This window comes from Stegostoma tigrinum, unplaced genomic scaffold, assembly GCF_030684315.1.
Source record: "Stegostoma tigrinum isolate sSteTig4 unplaced genomic scaffold, sSteTig4.hap1 scaffold_252, whole genome shotgun sequence".
Classification (NCBI taxonomy): Eukaryota; Metazoa; Chordata; class Chondrichthyes; order Orectolobiformes; family Stegostomatidae; genus Stegostoma; species Stegostoma tigrinum.
In genome coordinates, this window is record NW_026728185.1 from 128,106 (window position 1) to 150,835 (window position 22,730).

At 45.5% G+C, this 22,730-nt stretch overlaps 1 non-coding gene across 1 annotated transcript; it reads right to left on the minus strand.

The window, feature by feature from the left end:
• Positions 1-4,351: 4,351 nt before the first annotated feature.
• Positions 4,352-4,424, minus strand: trnai-uau (transfer RNA isoleucine (anticodon UAU)). The gene has a single exon. It is a non-coding gene; the product is annotated as a tRNA-Ile (tRNA).
• Positions 4,425-22,730: the final 18,306 nt, after the last annotated feature.

The following is a 22,730-nucleotide window of genomic DNA, read 5'->3' on the forward strand; positions in this document are numbered from 1 at the left end:
CAGACCAGTAAGTCTCACGTCTGTCGTCTGCAAGATGTTAGAAAGGATTCTGAGGGATAGGATTTATGACCATTTGGAAGAGCATGGCTTGATCAAATGCAGTCAACACGGCTTTGTGAGGGGCAGGTCATGCCTCACAAACCTTATCGAATTCTTTGAGGATGTGACTAGAAAAGTTGATGAGGGTCGAGCTATGGATGTGGTGTATATGGACTTCAGTAAGGCATTTGAGAAAGCTCCCCATGGTAGGCTCATTCAGAAGGTCAGGAGGAATGGGATGCAGGGGAACTTAGCAGTCTGGATACAGAATTGGCTGGCCAACAGAAGACAGGGCTCTGTCCTTGAGCCTCTACTGTTTGTAATTTTTATTAATGACTTGGATGAGGGGATTGAAGGATGGGTCAGCAAGTTTGCAGACGACACAAAGGTTGGAGGTGTCGTTGACAGTATAGAGGGCTGTTGTAGGCTGCATCGGGACATTGACAGGATGCAGAGATGGGCTGAGAGGTGGCAGATGGAGTTCAACCTGGATAAATGCGAGGTGATGCATTTTGGAAGGTCGAATTTGAAAGCTGAGTATAGGATTAAGGATAGGATTCTTGGCAGTGTGGAGGAACAGAGGGATCTTGGTGTGCAGAAACATAGATCCCTTAAAATGGCCACCCAAGTGGACAGGGTTGTTCAGAAAGCATATAGTGTTTTGACTTTCATTAACAGGGGAATTGAGTTTAAGAGTCGTGAGATCTTGTTGCGGCCCTATAAAACTTTGGTTAGACTGCACTTGGAATACTGCGTCCAGTTCTGGTCGCCCTATTATAGGAAAGATGTGGATGCTTTGGAGAGGGTTCAGAGGAGGTTTACTAGGATGCTGCCTGGACTGGAGGGCTTATCTTCTGAAGAGAGGTTGACTGAGCTCGGACTTTTTTCATTGGAGAAAAGGAGGAGGAGAGGGGACCTAATTGAGGTATACAAGATAATGAGAGGCATAGATAGAGTTGATAGCCAGAGACTATTTCCCAGGGCAGAAATGGCTAACACGAGGGGTCATAGTTTTAAGCTGGTTGGAGGAAAGTATAGAGGGGATGTCAGAGGCGGGTTCTTTACACAGAGAGTTGTGAGAGCATGGAATGCGTTGCCAGCAGCAGTTGTGGAAGCAAGGTCAGTGGGGTCATTTTAGAGACTGCTGGACATGCATCTGGTCACAGAAATTTGAGGGTGCATACATGAGGATCAATGGTCGGCACAACATCGTGGGCTGAAGGGCCTGTTCTGTGCAGTACTGTTCTATGTTCTATGATACACTGGCCAAGCTTACAGAGGGGAGGTGACATACTTATGAAGGTCTTCTGCTTTCTCTGTTGTCTGCCCTAAACTGAACTGTAAAACCTCTTATCTGAGATGGGAATAAACTGAGGAAGTTGAAGCACATCAAGTGCAGCTTTTTTTTTCATTTCTGCCAGTAATTCCCCATGCCGTTTCAGATGTGAATGATTAGAGGATCAGCAGTGTGAGAGAGCATGGGAAGGCACAATGGTTCCGTGGTTAGCACTGCTGCCTCACAGTGCCACAGATCCTGCTTCAATTCTGCCCTCGGGAGATTGTCTGTGTGGAGTTTGCAAATTCTTCCGGCTTCCGGTAGTTGTTCTCGTTTCCTCCCACGGTCCAGCGATGTGCAGGTTCGGTGGGCTGGCCGGGCTAAATTCCCTGTAGCGTTTGGCGATGCGTGGGTTATGGGAGGAATGGGGTTGAGTGGGATGCTTTGAGGTGCAGTGTGGACTTGTTGGGATGCAGGGCCTGTTTCCACGTTGTAGGGGTTCTGTGAGCATTATGGTGCACACACCACCATTAGGGAGATATATCACTGAGAAATACAAGTGGTTTTGGGACACTGTGGCTTGACGGGCTGAATGGCCATGGATTGATAACATCACTCTCCGTGTCTCTGTGAGGGAGCGGGTGGGGGAGAAACAATGGCTCATTATTAACCCTCCCTTCCACGTTGTACTGTCTGCAGCTCCGCAACTCAGGGCCGTTGGGGACGTCCATCAGTGAGTGAGTGTTTCACTCAGGTTCTGTTAATCTGGGACTGTTGGTGTCAGACATTAACACCTGCTCTGGATGCAGCAAATGAAAAGGCTCCCGCATTGCCAAGGTGTTATTTGCAGGGTTGTTGTGTGCAGACAAATTCTGAACACCAAACAAGCTGCACAGAAAGATCTCATTTTAAGTTGTTGAAGGGACTAATCGCCAGCTTTGTTCTCTCTCTTTCGCAGCAGCTCTCCAAGCTTCTGTCCATCTCTGATAAATGTCATTACGACAGAAGTTCAAATTGTCATTTATTATTTGCTGCACAAACCTGATTCCACAGCTCTGCTCCATCCCTCTTCCAGTGCTTGAAAGGGAGCGATAGAGCATATACCATCTTCCAGCACTACCTGCCCATGGAGGGAAATGATTTAATGCATCAGCCAATGGGGAGAACCATGTCCCAGCGGAAGGGACAAATAGAACCGTCCCAGGAACAGGGGGACAGAACGAGAAGATGTTCTTTGCGGTTTTCACTGCCTGAAGCAATGGGAATAATTGTCCAATTAACATGTTCAGATATGTTATTACACACCTCTGCAGCAGCAAGAACTTAAACTCTGGTCGCCAACATCTGAGGTAGGGGCACTACCACTGCCGGAGTGGCATCTGATTTCTTGTTAAGTGGGACTTCATCAGACTGGGTCATTGGCCTCATTGTCTGACTGTCACTTCAGCTAGATGTCGTCAGTGCAAGAAGTTGCAGGTTTGCATCCTGTGTGAGGCTTTATTGCCTTTGACATGTGTTTCATGTTTAATGTTTGGGAGAACATGGAGGCGGCTCTTTATGAAATCAATTTCAGATTATGATCGAAAATGTCTTTGCTGTGAATATATTACATGCATCCACTTCACCTGAGGAAGGAGCCACACTCTGAAAGCTCCTGATTTCAGACAAACCTGTTGGTCTGTGACTTGTGACTTTATATCACATTCGGAGGAAAATAAATCAAGGTTTAAACCATGTCTGCTCACAGTAAGCTGGCTTCCTCATTGGTGATGATAAGCGCTATGTAAATGCAATTATGTCTCTCTCAACTGTCCATAAATGAAAGTATCTGATTACTGACCTTAGTCAATTGAAAGAAATTCTTGCTATCAGTTTAATCAAACTACCAAACTCCATCACCACCCACCCCCAACACTATAAACGGCTCCAAAGTTGCCAGCTGGTCGGTGGAAATGTGGAAAGGAAACAAAACAGTGAACCCAGTCTCCAGCTTCCTAAATCTTTCATCACACTTTGTGATTCAGACTCAAGGGAAAGCAAAGGATGAACTTTCTGATTGAGCAGAATAAGGCAATGCACCTTTCCCTTCTTTAAGGCACGGGGACATTGACTCTGATGCTCTCGGTGTCATTAGCTGATCTGAGACATCAAAATAGTCAGAATTCAACGTAAAGATCAGGAATACAAGTAGAATCTCGGCTCTGGCAGGATCAGATACTTGGGAACAGACAAGAAGTGGAAAGGCTCGAAGGGAGGTGGCCCTGGGTTCAGGAGAGCTGGCTTCTTGTGACATGGATGTCTCTGCAGTGGGTGGAATAAGACTCTTTATGTGTCTCCACTATGAATGTCCTGACTTTGTTTTGGAAAAGTAAAACTGGCAAACGACAATTGCTATTCTTGTGAAATCACAATCTTACTCTGAAATTTCATTGCCCATCCCTCATTACTCCACAGATAGCGGTGATGAGCCACTTTCATGAGCTTCTTGGCATGTAGGTAGAGCCCGTTTGCCATTAGGGCAGAAATTCCAGGATTTAGACCCAAGTACACTGAAGAAACAATGGTGTGTTTCCAACTCAGAGAGGTGAGATGCTTGGCGGGTGGGGGCGGGTGGTGGCGTGTGGGTGGTAATTTTCCTTTGTATGTGCTGTCATTGTCCTTTTAGACGGAAGGAAACTCTCACTGGGCTGATTCTGGCCGATTCAGAGTGAGTGTTCTCTTTGTAACCAGGAACCTGTCTACAGCAACAAAAGGGAGCATTCGGCGGCTGCCCCGGATTTGTGCTCCTCCCCCGTTGTTCATCTGCCACTCTGCAGTTTATACTGCTTCACCTCGCTCTTCTGGCCAAACATCACTCACATCAGCTGCTTCCCGCCATTCCAAATGGTCTGCCTCAATCACAAGGAGGGGCAAACAGGAACATGGAATTTCAGGGACGTTTCTGGCCTGTGGAGGAAATGATACAGTCATATTTTCAGCTAACCTTTTCAGGGGATCTTTCGATCTTGGATGCAGAAGATGGAGAATAATTACCAAAGGCCCCTGTGAGACTTGAACTCACGACCCCTGGTTTATAAGACCAGTGCTCGAACCACTGAGCTATGGAGCCAGAAACGCAGATGCAGCAAGAGATTCTCATGTATTAGTAATGACAAAGTATTAGATAACTGGAGATGATTATAATCAAGACGTAACAAAACCAAAACACAGCAGAGGGGCATCACATGCAGAAGGACGGAAGAATACAAAGCTGAATCAGATAGTGTCCTGAGTGACGTAAACAGATCTTTCCTGCTAGTCCAGTGATTACAATTCAGTGCCGTCACTGTCTTAGCCTGTTAATAGTCATCATTTACAGTAACAAATACGAAGTATTGACTGATCTTTAGAAGCAGAATTATGTCACTGGTCAGTCAAAATCGATTCACTCCATGTTACAGTTCCACATCAGCAATGCCAGCTGTAACTGCCGGATGTGCAATCACTTTAAAACAAGAACAGAGGGGAGGTCAGGAAAAGTGAAGGGCAATGGTAGTTTGTGAGAGGTGACTGGAGGCCAATTGCAGCCAGGTTCAATGTGGGTGCTGAAGACCAGTCTTCACTGTTTACCCTGGCATACAGATCGCATTGGATCAATCACACAAGGACCCTCCTTTCTGTGTTATCCTTTGCAGTTCGCAACTCGGGTTAGAGCCTCAAGGGGCTCGGAAACTTATAATTCGGCAACTAACTCAGGCCAGTGGTGCACAAACTAAGCTGTGTCGGCACACTATTTAAACGGGCCATCACTCATTGCAATGACCCAGAACTATGCAGAAAGAGGAAGAAAACCAATACAAAATCTTCGCTTTGAATGGATATCCCTGCAATTTCATCCGCAGGTGCTGACTAAACAGCAACACGAAGAGGACACATTATGCCCTAACACACTGGACACACTGCCACACATCAAGAACATATCAGAACTGACAACTCCTGTGACCACTAGGAATTACAGTAGCACACAAGCCCAAAGCCATGCTACGACAAGCATTCTCAAGGATTAAAGACCCCATACCCACGACATGCAGAACTGACATTGTTTACAAAATACCACGCAACGATTGCCGCAAACATTATTTCAGACAGACAGGAAGGAAACTAGCCATCAGTGTGCATGAACATCAGCTGGCAGCAAAATGACATGACAAATTTTCCCTAATATCAGTACACCCGGATAATGAAGGCCATCAGTTTAACTGGGACAACATAACCGTAGTAGTGCAATCCAAACATAGACACACATGGGAATTCCGAAAGGCATGGTTCTCAATCCATAATGCAGTCGGCAAACATATAGAATTGGACCCCATATGCAACCCAAACAGAACAGAATGCGCAATACAGAAGTCACCGGAATGGACCAGGCAGTATAAATTCCAAGTGGAGGAGAACAACATCGCTTCTATGGAAGTCTGACTCATGACGTTACCTTGCATGGGGACGAAAAGTCTGAATGAAAACAAGCCAACTTGGCGATTAAGTTTACAATATTAACTTTACCGTTTAATGTGTGGCTCAGTGTCAGTCTTTGTGAGATGATACACACACTGTTCGACCCGTTTGTCCCGCTGTACACACGGTTCCCTGACAAAAGGCAGCTTTATGTGGAACACAAGCAGTTTCTCCTGACAATGGGTACCGTTGCCATGAGATGGGATATGAAATAGACAGTGGTCTGAAGTAGCCCCACACTCATGTTACTCATTTACCTTTCAATTTCAATTTTCAATTTACAAAACCCAGCAATCCATTCACTTCAGCTGCTGGGAACCTGATAAAAACAGCTTTGGGCAGACATTCCTCTTCGGGAGCATCTGTCAATTTGCAAGGGTCGAAAAGCTGTCAACTTCACTGGAGCAAGAGAGGATACAATATTCCAATATTCCAATCCAAATTCCGAAGCAGTATCAATTACACCACTGGCTCCACATGTCTTGCTGCAGCTTTCATCCTGTCGATTGCGATGTAATCAGGGATACTGGCGGAAAAACCATTTGCAAGGTGAATATCCTGCAAAATAATCACTGTCGCTGCTGCACTTCAATGTTCCCCACTTAGTGAAGCGGTGAATGTCACTGGCAAACGAAACACATTAGCCCTCACATGCCTGCTTCACTGTCACCTGTTTCTTTGCCACCTGTTTCTCTGCTGGAACTTGCCATTGCTTTATTCACAGTCATTGCAAAGTTCTGCCTCACATATCTTTTTTATTAAATAATCTCCTCGCAACTTAAAAACATCCCCTCGTCTTGAAATCTCCCATCCTTGGGAAATGACGACCACAATTCATACCATCTACATGTCTCATTATTTTATGAACTTCTAACAGGCCGCCTCTGAACCTCTTAAGCACCAGCGAGAAAAGTCAAAGTCTATCCGACCTTTCTTTATAAATCAAACCTTCCATACCAGGCAACATCCTGGTAAACCTCTTCTTAACGCTCGCCAGCTTCATAATATGCCTCCTGTAACTGTGTGACAGAAACCGCACACTGTATTCCAGAGGAGGTCTCATCAACATCCTGTCCAACCTCAATATGACTTCCCAACTCCTAAACTGAAACGATTGAGCAATGAAGGCTGGCGTGCCAAAAGCATGTTTAACCACTGTCTAAATGCGATGTAAACTTCAAATAATCATGTACCTGGATCCCCTAGGTCCATGAGTAGGCACCATAACAGTGAGAGAAAGTCTGTCGGAGGGTGGGGAATAGTTTTGAATTTCTTTGACCTGACATCTAAAGAAATTTATTGTGCACATGCAGCTGAATAAGATGAACAATTCATTCTCTGTGAAGAACTATAAATGAACCTGAACATTTATCAATTAAAAAGTAAAGTTCCACCCTCTCGAGTCGGAAGGAAGCCATCGCTGTTCTGTTTCTGAGCTTATATTACCCAACAAGTTCTGCACCATGTCATTCATTCACCATATCCTGATACATGAACTTTGGGTCACTCTCCAAAGATATCAGTAACTATTGCCAATCCTCAGTTACCTCTGGAGAATATGACGTTTGAACTTTCTGAACCAGTGCAGGCTGTGTGGTGAAGTCACACTTGCAATGATATTAGGTAAGGAGTGACCAAATGATCGTGAAGGATTAGTAATGTTTTCCAAAAGAACAATTTAAATGTTTTCACATTTTTGATTCAATTCAATGATCTGACATATTACACAAGGTTGTCATAAAACAATATTTGATACCAGGCAATTATTAGGACAAGTGACCCAAAACTGGCCAAAGAAGTAGGTTTCAAGGAATATCCTGAACAAACAAAGGGGCTCTGAATCCAGGGGTGTTTAGGGAGTAAATTCAAGAGCTTATGGCCTTGGAAACTGAAAACGTGAAAAAGGTGGGAGAGTTAAAACCAGAAATCTACAGGAGGCTGGAAGTCAGGGAGAACAAATGTGTTGAAGGAAAAACCAAAAGAACTGGAGATGCTTGAAAGTAGTAACACAAACAGAAATTGATGAAAAACTCAGCTTATCTGGCAGTGCTTGTGGAGAAAGAGCAGCATTATTGTTTTGTGTCCAGTGACCCTTCTTCAGATATATCTCAGAGGGGTTTGCAGCTGGAGGGACTATCAAACGAAGGAGGTATGATGACAAAATTTCAAAATAAGGATATGAATTTCAATACCTTGGTACTTTGCCACCCAGAAAATGTGTATGTTAATGAGCACAGGATGGCAAAATTCAAAGATGTTGAAATGGGTGACAGTAAACACACGGGCAGCAGATTATTGGATCATTTCAAAATTTCAGGGAAGTAGAATTAAGAAGCCGGCCGGGAGTGTGTTTGGGGAGTTGAGTCGAGAGGTAGCAAAGGAATGGATGAGAGTTTCAGCAGCAGATGAACTGAGATGCTGTTGAGGTTGAAATTGTATGTGGTCTTTGGGATAATGAGTGTGGGGGTGAGTATTGTGGTTGGAAGCTCATGTTGGGGTGAAATATTGCAACATGACTGTGAGCAGCGCGTTACCTGCCAGTTACCAGGGGCAGGGATGGAGTCAGTCGTGAGGGAGTAGGATTTTGCTACCAGCCTGGATTGACATTTATCATTGTTTATTTAAATGTGATCTATACCCCTTTTCAAACAGGAACGGACTTGGCAGCAGAACTAATTTGTGAACCAACTGTCAGCTTTATTGTGACAAAGTGTGGAGTTTATCTGTTATGAAGTAAACTACAGTGACAAACTCAGACAGCTATTTCCAGGTGAATGTGGATTATACTGCTGAAGTCAATAACTAGGCAGTAGAGCAGTGATACAACATATTGGAGTTTTTGCAGCCTCGGTCTTCAAACTTTTTCTTCTGTCTTGGGCTTTTATCTTCTGATTCTCGTTGCTTTCCGTTGCACAGACCTTTCTTGGGAATCTCTTTTATGCTGGTTCTTTTTTGATTAACCTCCCTCTCTGCCCAATCACAGTTCATATGAACAACACTCACCTCACTTCACCACGTGGTGTTCTTCATATTCATAATTATTCTCTTTACATCTTACCTGAGGACTGCTAGACCTGTATTTATTACCCTTATTTCACCGCCATTTCTCTATTCGCTGACACAGCGGTGTCAAGAGTATCTTTAGCTTTGAGCTGCAGGAAGCCTTTTCAATCGCGACTTATTACAAAAAACAAAAGAACTGGGATGTTGTAAATCAGGAACAAAAACAAAGTTGCTGGAAAAGCTCAGCAGGTCTGGCAGCATCTGTGAAGGTAAAAAGACAGAGTTAACGTTTCGGGTGCAGTGCCCCTTCCTCAGAGCGACTTATTAAAACCCCAGGATCGCTAATGTAACAATCTTTCTCATCCAGTTCTCAGGCTCATTTGTCTCAAAATGCAACATTGTGACGACGATCATTAGCTTCCCACAATGACAACATGAAGCACTGCGCATGCTCCAGCTAACAATGGCGTCTGGGTGATTGATGTCAATGCGAGACCAATAGAAGGACAGGGCTGCCGTGCATGACCGGGCGGATGTCGCCCAATCGGAATGAAGCGAGGGCGGGATCAGTGAAAACCACGCGATCATCCACGAGAGCGGCCCAGAGTCGCCCAGATAACGGGAACTGCAGACGCCAGAGAATCCGAGATAACACGGTGTACAGCTGGATGTACACAGCAGGTCAAGCAGCATCAGAGGAACAGGAAAACCTCTGATGAAGGGTCTAGGCCCGAAACGTCAGCTTTTGTGCTCCTGAGATGCTGCTTGGCCTGCTGTGTTCATCCAGCCTCACATTTTATTATCCTGGAAAGCTGACGTTTCGGGTTTAGACCCTTCGCTGAGATCAAGATTTGTGCAATTGAGGTAAGAGCAGGACGCGGTAAAGAAAGCAAAATGGCAAAAAGCGGGAGGTAAATGATTTTTGTATGGGTTTGGAAGTCTTGCAAACACTTAGTGGACGTCGCAAAACACACACATTTGAAAGTCCCAGACTCACGTTTGCAGAAAACAAGTCAATGCCTCAGATGTCAGTGGGCCTGTGTGACCGCAATGATCCGTGGAGCGCATACGCATCAGCTTTGAAACCTCGCCAGGGCCGAGGTGGAGCTGGGCGCATGCGAAGCCGCCTCTGGTAGAAAGTGAGAGAGGAAGGTGTGGGGCTGGAGGAACACAGCAGGACAGGCAGCATCAGAGGGGCAGGAAAGCTGGCGTTTTCGGGCCTGGACCCTTCTATCGAAATGGGGGAGGGAAAAGGGGATACTGAATTAAATAGGGAGGGAAGGGGAGGCAAGTGGAGAGGAGACAGACAAATTAAAGAGGTGGCGATGGAGCAGGTCAAGGTGAGTGTAGGTGGGGGAGGAGGTACGTCAGCCCAGGGGGGATGGACAGGTCAAGGGCGTGGGGATGAGGTTAACAGGGGGGAATTGGGGGTGTGGCTTGACATGTGATGGGAGGAGGGGATAACCAAGAGGAAGAACAGGTTGGGGAGGTGGGGATGAGCTGGGCTGGTTTTGGGATGCTGTTGGGGGAGGGGAGATTTTGAAGCTTGTGAAACCCACATTGATGCCATTGGGCTGCAGCGTTCCCAAGTGGAATTTGAGTTGACCCTGAAACCTTTGGGTGGCATCGTTGTGGCACTGCAGGAGGCCCAGGATGGACATCCCATTGGAGGAATGGGACGGGGAGTTGAAATGGTATGTGACTGGGAGATGCAGTTGTCTATTGTGAACTGAGCATAGCTGTTCTGCACAGCGGTCCCCAAGCCTCTGCTTGGCTTTCCCGATGTAGAGAAGGCTACAACGGGTACAGCAGATGCAGGATACCACATCAGCACCTGCATTCCGCACGTAGATGGCCTAAAAGCCCTATGCTGCTTCCTGTCCCACCGGCCTGAAAAGGTCTCCTCCGCTGACTCCCTTTATCCGCTTAGCCGAACTTGTCCTCACTCTCAATAACTTCTCTTTCACTTCCTCCCACCCCCTACAAAGTGGGTGGCCATTGGTAGCTGCATAGGCCCAGGCTATGTCTGCCTCTTTGACGTTTATGTGGATCAATCCCTCTTCCATACCTACACTGGCCCTGAACCTCACTTCTTCCTCCGGTACGTGGCACCACCTTGTGTTCCCATGAAGAACTTGAGCAATTCATCCACTTCAACACCTGGCACCCCAACCTTAACTTCACCTGGACCATCTCTCATACTTCTCTGTCCTTCCTGGACCCCTCTCTTTCTATCTTGGGGAACCACCTAGAAACCAATATCCACTTCAAGCCCACCGACACTCTCAGCTACCTGAAATGCACATCTTCCCACCCAACTGCCTGCAAAAATGCCATCCCCTATTCCCAATTCCTTCACCTCCACCGCATCTGCTCCCGGGATGAGACATTCCACTCCTGTACATCTTGGATGTCCTTGTTTTTCAAGGACTGCAACATTGTCCCTCCCCTCCCGCAGTGGTTGAGAACAGCTCTCAACCGTTTTACCGTAACTCATCCCTCACACCCTGACCCCGCAATAACAAGCAAAAAAAATACTCCTTGTCTCAAATACCACCCCACCAACCTCTGGATCCAACGCATCATCCTCCAACACTTCTGCTGTCTGCATCCCCACCTCCAAAGACATTTTTCCCTCCCCACCCTTGCCTGCTTTCCGGAGGGACCACTGTCTCCGTGACTCCCTTATCGGCTCCACACTTCCCTCCAAGCCCACCACACCTGGCACTCTTCCCTGCAACTGTAGGAAGTGCTGCACCTGCCCCCACACCACTTCGCTCGGCCCCATCCCAGGCCCAAAGAAGACTTTCCGCATCAAGTGGATGTTCACCTGCACATCTGCTAATGTGGTATACTGCATCCCCTGTACCTGCTGCGGCCTTCTCTCCATCAGGGAAACCAAGGGTAGATTTGGGGACCGCTTTGCAGAACACCTACGCTCGTTCATAATAAACAACTGCAAAGCCCATTTGTGAACAATTTCAACTCCCCGTCCCATTCCTCAGACGACATGTCCATCCTGGGCCACCTACAGAGCCACAACGATGCCACCTGAAGGTTGCAGGAACAGCAACTTATATTCTGCTTGGGAACCCGGCAGCCCATTGGCGTCAATGTGGATTTCACAAGCTTCAAAATCTCCCTTCCGCCAACTGCATCCCCAGAACCAGCCCAGCTCGCCCCTGCCTCCCTAACCTGTTCTTTCTCCTATCTCCTCCTCCCACCTCAAGCTGCACCCCCATTTCCAATTGACTAACCTCATCCCGCCTCCTTGACAGGTCAGTCCTGGGAGGGCGGACAGATCTCCTCCCTACCTCCGCACCTACACTCACCCTTACCTGCTCAATCCTCGCCTCTTTAACTTGCCTGTCTCCTCTCCACATATCTCCTCTCTCCATCTTCGATCAGCCTCCCCCTATCTCCCTATTTAGTTCAGATCCCTCTTGCCCTCCCCCATTTCTGATGAAATGTCTAGCCCGAAACGTCAACTTTCCTGCTGCTAAGTTGCTGCTTGGCCTGCTGTGTTCGTCCAGCTCCACACCTTGTTATCTCAGATTCTCCAGCATCTGCAGTTCCTGTTATCTCATCCAGAGAAATGTTTGTTTCTTCTGGATTTCTTTCCCAGGGTATCGATCATAGCAGCTCACACTGCACTTACTCACTTCTGTCCTCCCTGACCACCACCTCTTTGTCGTTGTCTAATGATGGATATATTTGATCTTTTGTTTAGTGTTTTACTGTTACTTCCTTATATCGTTTGTGAATAAATTTTCCACTGCTGCCCATCCCCTGGCCATGTGCTGCTCTCTTACCAGATTAATTTTTTGGACAGTATCTTTCACAGTCATGAAACCTTTTCCCAGAAAGTGGGTGCATTTTTCTTCCATTTCAGGCCACCAAATTCTACAACATTTTTATTCTGTCATTCATTTTGCACTTCTGCAATATTTACTCTGTTTCTCGTTCCTCATACCAGCGATCATCGCCAAAACCCTGTTACCTGTGGAGAAGGTGACGTTTAACTTCCGTGTCCTGCTGCAGTTCTTATGATGAAGTTGCTTCCACAATGCGGTCATTTGAGAAGTTACAGATCATTGATCTAGCGATACTAAAGAGCTGATGGTGTATGTCCAAATCAACAAACAATTTTCATTTATCGTGTTTATAATATCACAAAAATATTATCAAGAAACTTTTGACATAAGGCCTTATTAGGCCAGGTGACCAAAAAGTTACCAAATTCACAAGTTTTCATGACTATCTTAAAGGAGGAAAGCAAACCAAAGATGTTTATCATGGGAATTCCGGACCATGTTGCCTGGCAACTGTAGAAACAGCCTCCAATAGTGAAGCAATGATTAAACGCATTGTTGGAGTCTGAAACTAAAATGAGTTATCGAAGTCTTGAAGGTTGTGTGGTGCAGGAGATAGGGCTCATCACAGCCGGGAATTTTAAATTGTTGCTTATAAATAGGAGCCTTTGTGGGTCAAGGAGCACAGCAGTGATGGGTGAACAGGTCTTGGTACAAATGAACTTGTGTGCAGCAGAATTTTAAATATTCTTGAGGTTATAGGGATATTGAATGTGGGAGGCCGACTGGCAGTGAGTTTGGATAGTTAAGTCGAGAGGTCATCCAGGAATAGGTGAGAGGCTCAGCAGATGAGCTGAAACTAAGGTGTCGTTGTCGGGTCATTTCCACTGAGGTGGAAATAAGTGGTTTTTGTGCAGAGCTCTGCAGTTACCCTCACCTCACCTCAGGATTCAGCTGTTTGTGAATATGTGGATCAAGTCTGTAATAAGATCAGGAACCGAGTGCCCACCATGGCCCAAACTGGGTGTCACAGAGCAGGTTACTGCTGAGTAAGTGCTGCTTAATACTGCTGTTACAACACCTTCCATCACTTTACTGATGATAGAGAGTAGACTGCTTGAGGGGAAACTGGTCGGGTTGGATTTGCTCTGTGTTTTTGTGCTGAACAGACCTGGGTAGTTTTCCAAATTGTCAGTAGATGCCAGTGCTGTAGCAGGACTGAAGTAGTTTGGCTTGGCGGCTAGCAAGCTCTAGAGCACTAGTCATATGTACTATTGCCAGAGTGTTGCCAGGTCCCGTAACCTTTGCAGTATTCATCCATTTATTCATATTATTTGAAATGAATCAAATTGGATGAAAAATCACATCTCTGATGTCAGGGACCTCTGAAGAAGGCTGAGCTGAATCATCCAGTTGGCACTTCTGGCTGAAGATTGCTGCAGTCTTATCTTTTTGTATGGATAGGTTGGGCTCCTCTGTCAGTAAGGATGGAGATTTTTGGCATGCTTCCTCCAGTGAGTTGTTTAATTGTCCATCACCATTCACTACTGTGTTTGGCAGAACTGCAGAGCTTCGATCTGATCTATTGCCTATCGGGTGGCTTAGCTCTAACTCTTGCTGCTTGTGCTATTTGGCATGCAGATAGTCCTGTTTGGTAGTTTTACCAGGTTGGCACCTTATTTTTAGGTATGCCTGGTGCTGCTCTTGGCATGCCCTCTGACACTATCTATTCAACCGGTGTTGATCCCCTGGATCAATGCTAATGGTTGACTGTAGGACATGCCGGCCCACGAGGTTACAGATTGTGCCGGATTAAGTTCTGCTGCTGTTGAAGTCTGTCAAAGCCTCATAGATACCTGGTTTTGAGCTCCTATATCTGCTCCAAGTCTGTCCCTTTTAGCTGAAGTTAGTGCCACGCAACTCAGTGGAGGGTATTCTCAAGTTTAAGCGGAGGCTTTGTCTCCATGGGAGTGTGCGGTGGTCGCTGTTTTCGATTCTCTCATGGACAGATGCATCTGCATCTGGGAAATTTGTGACGATGAGACCAGCTATGTTTTTCCCTTCTGTTGGTTGTGGCATCACCTGCTGCAGACCCAGCCAGGCAGCTTTGTCCTTTAGGACCCGTCCAGCTTGATTGGTAATCCTGCTGCGAAGTACTCCTGATGGTGAGCATTGAGTACAAGTAGTGCCATTCACACTCTCAGTGCTTCCTCCAAGTGCTGTTCAACATGGAGTTTTTTTTCAAATTAAAATTCACTCTTGGGATGTGGAAATCGCTGGCTGGACCAGCATTTATTGCCCATCCCTAATTGTCCAGAAGGCAGTTAATATTCAACCACATTTCTGTGGGTTTGGAGTCACATGTATTGCAGACCAGGTAAGGATGGCAGATTTCCTTCCCGAAAGGACACAAATGAACCAGATGGGCCTTTCCTGATAATCAGCAATGGTTTCATGGTCATCATTAGACTCTTAATTCCGGATCATTATTTAATTCAGGTTTCATCATCTGCCATGGTAGGATTCAAACCCAGGTCCTCAGAATGTTATCTGGGTCTCTGGATTAAAAATCTAGCGATAATACTGCTGCCGATTTTTATCAACAGAGGGAGGATGGTACATGGTAATCAGCAGGAACCATGAGACGTCTAGGTGCCAGGTGTCAGAGTCAATGTCGAGTACTCCCAGGTAAAATAATCCGGCCGGAATAGTACTGTGCTGCCGGGTCTGACCTGCCTGTGGACAGGACTTCACTAAGGATCGTGATGGTGACATGTCATTGTTTGTAAGGTATGTTTCCATGAGTCTGAAGCTGTTTCTTGACTAGTCTTTGAGTCAGCTCTCCAGATTTTGCCTCCAGCACCCAGACATTAGTAAGGAGGAGTCTGGGGGGGGGGGGGGCGATAGGGCTGGTTCTGCAGTTGTCTTTCCTCGTGCCTTATTAGATGCCCAGTGGTCCACCCAGTTTCATTGCTTTGTTGAGACTTTGCAGTGATTTGCAACTGAGTGGCTTACTGAGTTTGGCAAATTTCTTTCCCTGAAGGACATTAGTGTTTTTCTTTTCTGTCATTGGCAATGGTTCCATGGCAACCAGTTGATTCTTAATTCCTGTTTTTTTTAATTGAATTCAACTTCTACCATCTGCTGAGATGGGATTCGAACCCTGACTTCTGTTGTACATTTTTAATATTATGGATAAATGTTAGTCATCAGGTTTGTTCACTCACTTTTAAATATCACCATCTCAGGCTTTGTTTCTTTGCAAAACATTGTCCATCATCCTGTCTCCTGCATTCTCCTCTCCAACAGCAAGTGAGGGGGACTCATGGAGTTTCCCTGTCACTGGATTGTCTCAATCTTAATCAGATGCCTCTGCTGTTTCCCTCTCTTCCACGAGCTCAACAAACCAAATTGCCTTGCATGTTGCTCCTCGTTTTAGTTCTAAGCTTGCATCTTTCTCCAGTATCGTGTCAAGCCTTATCAGAGTTCATCTTAACCCTTTGCGCTATTCTCCCTAAATTATAAATATTCTAACTCTCTCTTATTTCTCCTCCTCCTCCCTTCTCCTTGCCTCTCTTCTCCATGCCAATTCACAGATATTGTTACATGTTCTGTCTGCTTCTCTTTTCTGGTTATGTCCTTCTCACCCATTGTGTTTAAAACCAACATTTGGCCTCACCGTCACTGGAAAATCCCACTCCATCTCCACTCTCTATCTTTCCTGCCTGAAATCCATATAGCTTGTCCCTCAAGGATCTATCCTTAGCCCATCCTGTTTCTCACCAACATACTGCCAGAAGGTGAGATCTTCCAGAAGCACTGTGTTAAGTTTCACATGTATACTACAATGTTCGTATATAACTCCCCTCCATCTCTCTCCTTTGTTCCTCTGTTACTCAATTATAAAACTGCTTGTCATGTTTCCACTCCTTGATTAGCTGAAATTTCCTCCAATAACACTTTGTGATAGTTAAACACATTGCCTTCAGTTGTTACTACAAATTTATTTTTTTCCTTACTACTATACTGAATCCATCCCGTTCACTGGGAACTGTCTGAGGCTGAACTGCACCCTTCTCAATAATGCTCTCACATCTGGCTTCAAGATGAACATCTTACCATACACCTTCTCAATCACAAATGCCTGAAATTTCAGTCTCTAAAACGATCCTTCTGCAGCTTATTTGTGACGGATACCCCTTACGCATGCCTGTGTTCACTTAAATTTGACGATTCCAAAAAAGAACCCTCGATTCTCTGCCTGATCAAGAAGCTGCTCCCTTGATGGGAAATATTCCCTCAGCATTCATCCTGCCAACTCCCTTGAGAATCCTGTATTTTTAATTAGATCATCTCTCATTCTTTAAAAAATCTTGTTAGTATATTCCAGACCTGTTCAGTCTTAGCTTAAAACATAATTCCTCCAAACCAATGATTATCCTAGTTCATCTTCTGTGAAATGTTTCCAGTGAAGTGATATACTTGCTCGAATAAGTGGACCAAAAAAGCTGCTCACATTCCTCCCGATGTGGCCCTACCAGCAATTTGTACATGTGCCCTAAGACATGTATTCCAAACTCTTACACTGCAAACACCTTGACATAAGGGATAACATCCCATTACCTTTCCCAATTATCTGTTGCAATTGTGCTCGCTTTGTGCTTCCTGCACAATTATTCCCGAATCCCTTGGTGTTGCAGTTTTCCACAGTTTTTACCTTTTAAATGACACTGTTCTTTGGTCACCTCCTAAAAATAAACAACTTCGCATTTTCCCATATTATACTCCATTTGCCAACTTGTTGCCCATTTATCAATGTCTTTCCATAAACTCTAACCCACAAGGAACTTGACCGTTGTCCCTTTTTTGAGATCCTCCCTCATTCTTCTCATCTTTTTGTTGGGAGCACTGGGCAAGACCCAACGTACGTAATTGCTATCTTTTTAAGGGGCATTCTTTTGAATGACTGGGAGAAGCTTACTGTCCATTGTTCAGAATCGGGACAACTTGTCCATCAAGCTGCATTAGCTTTTCCGGCCCAATGTCTCATTGTGGCAGTGCAACAGCACAGGAGGAAAGAAAAGGAAGTGAATCCTGCTGTCTGTATCTCACTAAATCTTGGCCATTCTTTGCCATGTGTCAGAGACCTGCTGTTCAGTGACGTGAAGTCTCATGGTGGAAATTCCGAGAAACACAAATGTCCCCCTGAATCAACTGCTTACCTCCACATGGAATAATGTGCAGCAGGGACAATGCAGTTATCCTCGCCCAGGAGGAGGGGATGTTGTGAAATTCTACTTGGACTGACCAGTGATGGATTTTATGAATTTGTGTTACAGTGTATTGCCAGTGTAGCCTCAGGTGGGAATCTCAATAACTGTAACACCGGACTCTGACAGAATTACTCAATTCATCAGGACCTGGATATTCACATTGTGTGTGAGTATTGTGTCCCTGCTCATTCCCATTTGCCATGTAAAATCTCTCTTATTACCCCATTCTCTCAATAGATCTTTCCTACAACTTTCAATATATGTCCTGTAGTCCATTTTGGGGGCCAGGTGAGTGTACGTTTTATCATCCTAATGGTTATCTTTTGTAAACACCTCGTATCAAAGGTCCCCTCAAAATCCTTTGTTACAAGGAGAGCAATCTTAGTTTCCCCAAACACCTGATTTCCCCAATGACTTTTTATTTGCTTCCTGTGTGTAAGGCACTCATCCACTTTTCATTTCCACTTCCCTGCATGAGTACAGCCCCAACAATATTAAAGAAAGTGAATACCCTCCAGATGAAGCTGTTCCAGAGTCATGTCCCATCCACCACATTCAACATTCCCCTCTGCACTACCGAGGCAAAGTGGCACCACTGTGCCAAAGGTAAAGTCACCATTATCCTATCTGACCATAGGGTTGGTTTAACCTGAAGGCTACCACACCCCAGGTGAGGGGAGAGGTTAAGAAGGAGAGTGCATCTATTGCAGATGGATATTCTCGATGTACCAGCAACGCCTAAGTCACATGAAAGAATAGCGTAAAACAAAAACAGCCCTAGCCATGCAACTAAAAACCCTCTCCCTACAAACCATTCTGTTAAATCTCCTCTGCCCCCTGTCAGGGACCCTCCCGCCCTTCACATTGTGTGGGGGATCTTTGGTTTGAACAGACTCAGCTCGTCTCTGCTCCTGTCTGTGATGTCATCATGCTGTGACAATGGCACTGAAACTCACTGTCTGTGAGGGTGGTAGGCACAGAGATCCTCATAGCGTTTAAGGCATATTTAGATGCCCACTTGTGATGCCAACACAGTCAAGTCTATGGGCCAAGTGCTGGAAAATTAGATTAGAATAGTTAGGTTGTGGTTTTTTAACTGGCACAGGCTGGATGGGCCACAGAGCCTTTTTCTGTACTGTAGACCTCAGAGACTCTTCACATAGGAAGATGCCCAGCAATATTTCAAGCGATTTCAGAAAAGGAGATATGAGAATAGATGATTCATGATTTGTTAATGTTTTTGGGAGACAAGTGAGTTATAGAGATGAAGCGGTTTACCAAGAAATTCTGAAGCTTGAATCCCAGGAAATTGCAAGTGTCACCATCAAGTGGAGGAATAAAAATGGGGCATCATCATTAGGACTGTATTAGAGGAAGGGACATGTTGAGATTTGTGAGGCCGGAGGATATTAGAGACAGGAAGGGTTCTGAGACTGGAGAAGATTACAGAAATAGGGAAAAGTGAGGTTCGAGGAGGTTACAGAAATGGTGAGGATCGAGAGGCTGGAGGAAACCTCAAACAAAAGGAGGTTTGTGAGGGTAAAGGCAATTACAGAGCTAAGGACATTTATACGGGCTGGAGGAATTTACAGAGATAGGACGGTGTTGAGGCTGGAGGAGATTAGAGATAAGGAGGCTTGAGAGACTAGAGGAATCTACAGAGACCGTGAGAGTTCTGAGGCTAGAGGGGGATTCCAACGATAGGCAGGTCGTGAGGCTGGGGAGAGATCCCAGTGATGGGAATGGTGGTAAGTCTCGAGGGTGGAGCCTGCAATAGTGCAAGCTCAAGAGTCATTCTCATGATTAGGGAGGGTAGTGAGGGTTGAGGTATGATTCCTGTGATTGGGATTGTGGGGAGGCTCCAGGGTGGATTATCATCTAAACGGCACAGTGGTGTACTTACAGCACACAGTGCAGTAGTGAGAGAAAGTGGTTCACCGCCACTTTCTCCAAATCAAATAAAAATGGGCAATCAATATTGCTGCTTGGCCTGCTGTGTTCATCCAGCTCCACACTTTGGTATCTGAAATTAAGATGGGTTTCTGGTTTGGAAAGAGCTAGCAGAAGCTCAGATGATTCTCCTTGGGGCTGATTAGCAATGATTTAGTTGAGTAGTACGTTTGTTTCCAGGATATTAGTTTGCAGAGAGAGAAAAAAATTATTAACATTGTGGCAACGTTTGGTAACCGCAGAATACAACATTCAGGTAATTGGCAAATAATGCAGGGTGAAAACTTGAAGATTACTTGACTCAGCAAGTTCCCTGAATCTGGAACAGCCTGAGTGACAGCTGGATGCAGATTCAGCAGTTACTTCGTATTTAACTATGTTTTTCAAGGTATGATCAATAGGGCAGTGGACAAATAGCAGGGGAATTGAGTCAGATTTGCAACACCTCTAGAATGAGAGAGAAGCTTGTGACAGGGTTCCACATGGTAGATTAATTAGTAAAGTTAGATCACATGTGATTCAGGAAGAGCTTGCTAATTGGAAACAAAATTGGCTTGGTTGTTGGAGAGGATGTTTTGCCGGAGGATTTTTCAGAGTGGAGTTTCTGTGACCAGCGTGTTCCACAGCAATCCGTACGGGTCCACTTTTGTTTGTCATTTAGATTAATGATTTGGATGAGAATTTAAGGGACAAGATTAGTAAGTTTTCAGATGATATTAGAATTAGTGGTTAGTGAAGGTTATCTAAGAAGACAGCGAGATCTTGATCAATTAGGTCAATGGGTTGAGGAGTGGAGGATGAAGTTTATGGAGACAGGCAGACAGGGTGGTTAGTAAGTTGTTTTGCACACTTTCCTTCATTGCTCAGACTTGTGAGTATAGGAGTTGGGCTGTTAAGGTGAGGTTGTATAGGACATTGAGGCTTCATTTGAGGGTTTGTGTGCCGTTCTGGTCACCCTGTTACAGGAAGGGCATGATTATTAAACCGGAGAAGGTTCAGAAAAGACTTGCTGGGATGTTGCCAGGAATGGAGGGCTTGATTATCAAAATAGACTGCCAAAGTTAGGACTTTTCTTACTGGGGCATAGGAGGTTTTGGGGTGGCCTTACAGAGCCAGAGAAATTCTGATAGGCTCCCCTTATTTGTGTAAGTATCGGTGTATTTGTGTGTGTTTCTGTGTGTCTCTGTGTGGGGCAGGTCTGACAGTCTCTGTGCTGTTTGATGTGATGCAATGCCACCCTCTGCTGGTCTCCACACGCCACTGCACAGGCATCAGCAGAGGATGGGAACCATCAGGGATTTATTCAGAAAGGGCCTGGGAGGGCAGCAGCTCACAACACCGTCCAAACTGATTTCTTCTTCATGCACTTATCTCGATGTCTTTTAAACATGGTAACTGTACCCACTTCCACCATTTTGTCTTGAAGTTCATTCCATACACAAACGACTCTGTAAAATAATTGCCCCCTCATGTCTTTTTTAAAATGCTTGCTCCTCAAAACTTAAAATATCTCCAGAGTCTTGCAATCCTCCACCCCCAAGAAAAGATAACTGACATTCAAGTTATCTGTGCCCCTCATGATTTATAAGCCTCAATCAGGTCACCCCTCAACCTCCGATGCACAACTGAGGAAAGTCCCAGCCTATCCAGCCTCTCCATATAACTCAAACCATCCATTCCCAGCGACATCCCGGTAAATCTCTGCTAAACGTTCTCCAGATTAATATCATCCTTCCTACAACAGTGCGACCAGAAGTGGTCACAGTACTTCGGAAGATGCCTCATCTACATCCTGTACAATCTGAAAATGACATCCCAGCTCCTAAACTCAAAGGTCTGAGCGATGAAGGTCGCGAACTAAGCACCTTCTTAACCACCCTGTCTATATGTGACACAGACTTCACAGAACTGTACCTGACAGGCTAGTCTATGTTCTGCAACACTACCAAAGGGCCTAATTTAAATTGTATAAGTCCTGCCCTTGTTTGTTTTACCAAAAGCAATATCTTGCATTTATGTAAATTAAACACAATCTGCCACACCACAGCCCAGTGAGTGATATTCCCACCGCACCCCCGCACAACCCTGACAAGTTTTGAAAGAACCTCCCATCTCCAGAAGGCATACAAACCCTTTTTTACCCCCCAAAGACCCTGAGCTTGGTTCGCGGGTGCAGCAGGAGGTGGGGCGGTGCGGCGGGGTGGTGGATTTCAGACGAGCCTCTGGTGAGGAGATTAATTTTCTTCAGGTAAGAGGGGGTGTGCCATGAGTGCCCGCACGGGCCCTAGTTATGCCTGTCTCTTCATCGGGTACATGGAACATTCCTTTTTCAGTGCTTTTCTGTGCCCCTCACTGCACCCACAACTCTTTCTCCAATGCATCGGTGATATCATCGGTACTGCTTCTCTCTCTCGTCTGGAATTGGAAAACTTCAAATATTTTGCTCCCAATTTCCACCCTGCCCTCACTTTCACCTGGTCTACCTGTGACCTCTGCCTTCCCTTCTTCAACATTTCTGTTTCTATTTCTGGAGATAGACTGGCCACTAATATCCATTACAAACCCAGAAACTCCCACAGCTACTTGGACTATACATCCTCACATCCCACTTCCAGTAAAGACTCCAACCTGTTCTCTCAGTTCCTCTGTCTCCGTCGCATATGTTCAGATGAGGCCAACTTTGACAAGGGTGTCTCCGACATGTCCACCTTCTTCCACAAACGAGGATTCCCCAGCTCCGTTGTCGACAGGGCCCTCAACCAGGTCCGACCCATCTCCTGCACTTCTGCCTTCACCCCTTCTCTTCCCTCCCACGACAGCGATAGGGTTCCCCATATCCTCAACGACCACCCCACAGCATCCACATCCAGAAGATCATCAGAT